Raw genomic sequence first — 6477 nt, 5'->3', positions numbered from 1 at the left:
TACTATCACCAGGCCACTGCAGGATGTGTAGAGCCCAGCGGCCGCTAGGCTGGCGGAAGCTCGTGTTAAATGCTGCTGCTCTGCAGCTCATTGCGTTCCTTTGCCCTCAGCTGCCCACCTCTTGTTGGCTGTGGGTCTTCATCTGGTAGGTTGACCCAAACCTCATTCCTGAAAGGGCTTTCCCGCTAGAAATCTTCCTAGTTTGGTAACTAGTTTTCTGTTGACTTTTATCCCTGGAAATGGGCATCCTTTCCCATGGGCCCCCAAGTCCCCGCCTGTGGCCGCAGCCCTGTCCCCAGGGGCGTGGGGGGCAGTCACCCCCATTACAGTCGGCCCCTCTCGGTCCTTTGGTTCCCTGGCGCAAGGCCAGCGCTGCGGGCGCGCCCTCAGTCCGTCTGTGTAAGGGCTGCCTTGGGGGCCTAGCCTCCCCGCAAGCCGTGGCTCCGAGGGGGTCACAGGGCTGCTCCCCCCTCACCTGCTTCCTTGATCGACCATGTGTCCTGGTGGCTCAGAGAGGAGGGTGCCTGTTGGGCAGACAGCAGCCCCAGGTGTCCCCGTCTCCGCCACTTCCTCCAGGGGCTGCTCGCAGGGCTGGAGCGCGTGCTGAGGAAGTGGTGCTGGGAGAGCCACCCAGCGGATGAGGCTTCTGCGCCGTGGGATGGGGGGCGGGGGTCACTGACGTCCAGTCAGGTCACCGTGTCACCTGACGCCAGCAGTGGGCGCTCTCGTGGGACAGACGTCAGCATGATGTGCACTCACCTCCTCACACCCACGAACCACTCTGATACCTCTGGCCCTCGACTTCCGGTGTCCTTGCTTCCAGGCCCCTGACCACCTGGCCGCACTTACCAGTTGCTTCCTCCGTGAAGACCCACCCTCACGGCCATGGGTCCTTCCCGGCACTTGACCTGCCCCCCGAGACAGTGGGGGGCTGCCCTTGAGGCTGTAACACTACAACTTTCTCCTTTAGGTGGTGTCAGTGGATTTTGCAGAAATAAACAACTCGTACTTGGGGCAGCCAGCCGTGGGAAGCTCTCCTGAAGCCTGTGGGCACACGGCGAGGAGGCGTGGGCATGAGAGCCTTTTGTCTCCGACCTGAGCCTTGGAGCGTGCGCAGCCTGGTCCTGCGTCTGCGGTTTCAGGAGATGCTCCAGCAGGCGCTGACCCGATGCCGCGGCGGCTCAGACGACACCTCCCACCGTCTCGGTCACGAGGAAACTAGGAGCCTCGGGGGAGCCGGGCTTCTAGCCGGTACACGGGTCCAGAGAGCAGCTAGGAGAGTTACTGTCATGGTTGTGTCCCGGAACCCTTGGGTCTGTGCTGTGGGCCTGTTCGTGGCTCAGCCCCAGCCCCGCACAGGCCGCGTCCGCTCACCAAGAGCCTCCGCGAAGGCTCAACACCCACACCCCAGACGCCGCTGCTGGCAACTTCAGAGGCACGTTCGGCCGTCGCTTCGCCGTCGGTTTTCCGTCCATCCTGCCCCAAGACGGTCTCCTGGCTGCCCAGGACTCTCGCCGGTCTTGGTCTGGGCTTCGAGGTGGGGGAGCTGTCTTCCTGTGCGCCTGGGCGCAGGCCTCCGTGGGTGCTGCCCCCGTGGTCCCAGGACCCCGGCGTGGGCTCCCACAGGGAGCGGCGTGCATCCTTTTGGTGTCGCGCTGCGTCTGCAGGCCCTTCCCGCGGCAACGCGACACCCGTGACAAGCGCCGCCCTTGCTGGGGTGCCGGGCGCGAGGCGGTGTGGCTGGTGCCCGCCCGCCCTCGGGGAGGCCACGCCGCTCCTGGCCGGTGCTGGGCTGGGCGCTGCCCGCGGGCTTCCTCCTCTCCGTCCGCTCTGTTTTCTCTGTCCGCCCTGCTACCGCAGAGCCCCTGCCTTGATCGGATGCTTCCCTGCGGCCACGCGGGTGGCAGCGCAGCAGAGGGGCTGAAGCTCGTTGTTTTCCTCAGACAATGTCACCCGTCTCTGGTGAGCTGCTCTTCACCGTGGGGCTGATGTGGAACTTCACTCCGCGGGGCAGGCGTCCTGAGGGCTGAGCCACACCGGCCGTCTTGCCAGCGGGAGTCGCCAGGGTAACGGGCGCCGGCGTCTGAGGCCCACGACTCGATGGGCACCGTCCGTCACGGCTGAGGAGGCCAAGCGACTGAGAAGCGGCCGGAGGCGCCTGATGTTAGCGAGTCGGCCTCAAGCTCCCCCCGGACGCTTTTTATTTTCTCTGCTGGCCGAATACCTTCAGCAGATGGAAACTGCTGGCGAAAAGGAAAGAAGTGAAGATGAGCTAAATTTGTTCTCCATCAGAAGCTCTCCAAGCCATTCAAGAGCGAGCCCGAGGGGAGCCAGCTCGTGCCGGCCTCAGGAGCGCGGCCGCGGAGGTCAGCGGCCACGGGCTCGGACGCGGGGCACGGGCTGGACCCCGGCTGCGTCACGCTCCTTCGCGGGCTCGGCCCCTCGCGCCCTGGTTTCTCGTGGGTGACGTGTGGAGGAGACGTCCCGCCCCGATTAGGCTGGCGTGACGACCACGTGCGGGCAGCCCCCAGCCCCTTCCTGACCCGGGCGTCGGTGGCCCTGCCGGGAGGAAGGACGCGGGTGCCGCCGTGTGGCAGCCGCGCTGCGGGCGGGCGGAATGTCCCGGCCTAAGCCCGAGGTCCCCTCCCGCACCGGCGTCCCCGGATCGCTGCGGGGTTTTCGGTGAGGGAGGGGCGGGGAGCCGGCCGCCTCGGCCCGAGCGGCGCCGCGGGACTGCACTGGAGCCACGGGAGGCGCCCCTCAAGGCGGGTGTCGGGGGAGCCCAGACGCGCGCACACCCGGAGGAGGCTCGCTGGGTCGCGTCCCTCGGCCGCTCCTGCCTCGCTCCGGGGCTCCGTCAGCGCTGTCGGGCGGGCGGGGCCCGCGCCTCACGGCGCTGAGCTTCTCTGTCGGGTCGCGGGGCGGCGCTCTTCAGCAAAGCACGGCCGCGGCGGCCGCGGGAGGCGCTGGAAGCCTCTGAGGGGAGGGGCTGGGGGATCATGGATGCGGGCGGCACCTGCTCCTTCCTTCGGCCTTGCCTGCAGCGGGCAGAGCCCGGGCTGCCCGGGAGGGTGAAGGGCGGCCGCCAGCTTGTCGGCAGCGCCCACGAGGCTTTCCCCGGAAACGAGCTTTCACTCCGGCCCGGCGAGGCAGGAGCTCCGTCCTCAGGGAGGAAAGCCCGGGCGGGACTGACCGTGTAGCTCAGAGAACGAACCGCAGGGGAGAAGCTCTTTGTTCGAGGACTGGGGTTGATTTCCTGCGGAGGACGGCGTTCGGCGCGGAGTCGCCGGGGAAGGGGCCTCCCGCCGGCTCCCCTTTACTGCGAATTCCCGGCGGGCGTTGCGGCGTCTGGGGGCGGCCGAGAGGAGCCGCGGGGCGCAGGCCTCCGCAGGGCGTGGCTGCGGCCGGCCTGCGGCCACACTGCGCAGTTCCAGGAAGACGACGTCGCTGTGTTGGTGCCCGTGCCCCCGAGTCTTCGAGGCAGACATAACCTGCAGCTGGACCCCTCCGGGCCCCCGGGGCCCTGGATAATGTGGCACCAGAGTGAATCGATTTGGGACCGTTCACAGCCCATCTAAGATCAGTTCTTAAGCTTTTCCAAAGAAGACCCTGGATGATGCAGGAAGTTCTTTTGACACGTCATTCAGTTCCTTTAAGACAAGAGTGTTTTAGGGTACATTCAAAAAAGCCCGTCACGCGCTGAGCCCCGCAGCACTGGTTACAGTCGGGGCGGGCGGTGGCACAGGTGCGTCTGTGTAAGTACCGGGTGGGCGCCTTGTTCCCCGAGTACCTCGAGGTCCTAATTGTTCACGTCCGCCCCCTCTCCACCCGCACCCACCCCGGAGCACAGCTCCTTCAGGAGCGAGGGGCCCCGGGAAGCCATCTCCTCGCGGGAGGAGGGCGGGGCCGGGGTGGGGCTGGTCCTCTCCCCGCAGGGGGCGTGGCCAGCGTGGCCCGTGCCACCTGGCATCTCCTCTCCATCTCATCACAGCCCCGTTTCTACAAGGCTTTGCAGGTGGGTTCTCCCGAGGGCGAATCCCCACAGCAGCACTGTGAAGGCGCAATCCCGCCCGCTTTACAGGGAGAGAGCAAGGACCCGAGAGAGGGGCTCCCAGCGTCGCGGAGGGGAGGGTCTTGATGCAGGCCTGCATTCTGGGCCGGGGACTCATCCAAACGGAGGCAGGGCCTGTTGGGTGGCGGCACCGAGTTTGACCTCCTTTCAGCCCGCCTAAGCGTGTTCTCTGTTCTACTACGAGACCCCTGAGGGTGCTCAGGGGTCTTCCTGGGCCTTCCTGCAGCTCTGCGTGGGAATTTAACTTGGCAGCTGCAGCCCATGAATAACTGTATTTCACAAACCTCGCCCCTGAATTACTGCGACTCTCCCCTCCCATTTGTAAGACGTGACACGGCTTTGAGTGTCAGTGAGGAAATGTCACGAGCCTGCCCTTCCTGTGAACGTGTGTTAGCGCTGTCAGCGCTCTGGAGGGGCCCAGTTTCTTGCTGGGATCAGATTCCTGTATTTCAGCTCATTTCTTTCTTTTTCTTCCCTGTAGTAGTTGATAATTCCGATTTCTCTGGCTTGGATGAAAGTTACATAATAAATAGACATAACTAATCAGAAAATAAGTACTTCATTCCACCGTGGGCAAGGCATTCTGCCAGGGATGCTGAAGGGTCCCAAGAGGCCGCAGAGGGACGAGGCCGTCGCCGTGGATGGCAGGGATGGATGGCAGGAAGTGCCATCCGAGAGGCGCTGGGTCTGGGGTCAGCAGGGGCCCCAGGCGCCATAAGGTCCTGCTCTTTCCCTCTCCATCCGTAGTCTGGGTTGGAGTCATCAGATTGGCCTTGGGGGGTATGCCAGGTGAGGAGAGAGGTGAGGACGGACCCTTGGGAGGAATGGTGGTTAGAACAAAGCACAACCAGGAAGGCCGAGAAGGATCCAGCCGAGTGCAGGAGGGAGGCCCCGGGGGTTCAGAGGAAGACATGACCCCGGAAATGTCTCGGGACGAGGCTGGGGAACGTCCACGTCTCTGGCAATCGGGGTCAGGTGGGCGGGAGGGGGCAGGAGGCAGGAACCACGGACTGTGTCGCCGTGGGTTCACAGAGAAGGGGAGGGGCCTGGCAGGGGCTCTGCTGGAGAGCCCAGTGGGCCGGGGAGACCAGTGCATCTCAGGACTCAGAGTGTCTGAAGGAGGAGAAGATCCTGGAGCAGGTGAGATGGTCAGGTGTGCGGAGCCCTGCGTGAGGCCGCCTGACCTCAGAGAAGAGGGAGGGAAAACATGCTGCAGAGGGTTTCAGGGAGGAAAGAAGCTGAAGAAACGGACACAAAGCAGCTAAATGCCCTCGGTGCAGCAGGAAGAGAATGGGTCTTCCGGGACCGGAGAGGTCGGAGGAGGGGCTGAGGGTGGGAATGTGGGACGAGGGCTTGGAGGAGGTGAGGGCGTCGGTCAGCGGAGGACAGCACTGCCCGGGAGCCGGGGGGCGAGGAAACCTGCCACCATGCCTCTCAGGACACGGGAGCAAGCTGTCTCCATCCTCCCGTCTTTCTCTACGGATGGTCGACCTTGGTGACTTACAGGTCGGGGGAGTCCTGTGGCCCTTTTAGCCTGGCCATCGCGTCCACGAGCGGGGATGCAGGACGGACTGGTGCTGGGGGCGCCTGGGAACCAGTCGAGGCCCATTTGCTTCGTACTGTTTATCGTGGCGCGGCAGGAACGCAAGAAGGTGTGAGAGCGACCCCGGTGGGGCTGCGGCGGCGAGACAAACGCTGGGGTGTCACTGCCTGTAAAGCCTGTTGTGTCCAGATGGCTGCCGCCCGTCCAGCCCCGTCGCTGTGTTTGTAACACGTCCTCAGGCCCCCCCCCCCGCTGCCCCCCGCCGCCTCCCGGGGCCAGCGAGGCCCTGCCTGCCCGGCTCTGCTCGCCCGAGTCCCCGCGGCTTCCTCCACCTTCTGCCGGCGCCCGACGAGCATCCGAGGGCCGAGCATCCGAGGGCAGAGGCCCCAGGGACTGACGAGAGGGCGTCTCCATCCCGAGAGGGACGCCCCCCGGAGGCCGGCGCCGGCACTGCCGACTCCACGGTGTTCGTCGCCACAGAGGTCGCCACGTTCTCAGCTGTCACTCGTGCAGAGCAGGTGCTCTGTGAACCCAGCCGTCCAGGCACGCCCTCCGCCCGCGTGGCAGCTCTGCCGTGGCTCCCAGGACGCCGCCCGGCGGGTCCGAGAAGAAGCGGCCAACTTACCCCCCACCGTCCCGTCTTTTCTGGGGCATTCGTAACAGGTGGTCTGATTGCTGAGGATGTGGTGGGGGGGCAGTTTTCACACCAACTTTCGGACCAATCAGCCGCTCGCTGAGGCCGCGTCTCCCCAGACTGCTTGCTCACCCTGCGAGCACCTGTGGGGCCGCCGTGTCCTCGGGTCCAGGTGGACGCTGAAGTGGGTGGAGGACAGCTCAGGCCCTGCTGCTGCCTCTGTGCGGG

This window comes from Balaenoptera acutorostrata, chromosome 14 (assembly GCF_949987535.1).
Source record: "Balaenoptera acutorostrata chromosome 14, mBalAcu1.1, whole genome shotgun sequence".
Lineage (NCBI taxonomy): Eukaryota > Metazoa > Chordata > Mammalia > Artiodactyla > Balaenopteridae > Balaenoptera > Balaenoptera acutorostrata.
The sequence above is the reverse complement of the archived record's forward strand: the minus strand, read 5'-3'. Positions refer to the sequence as shown.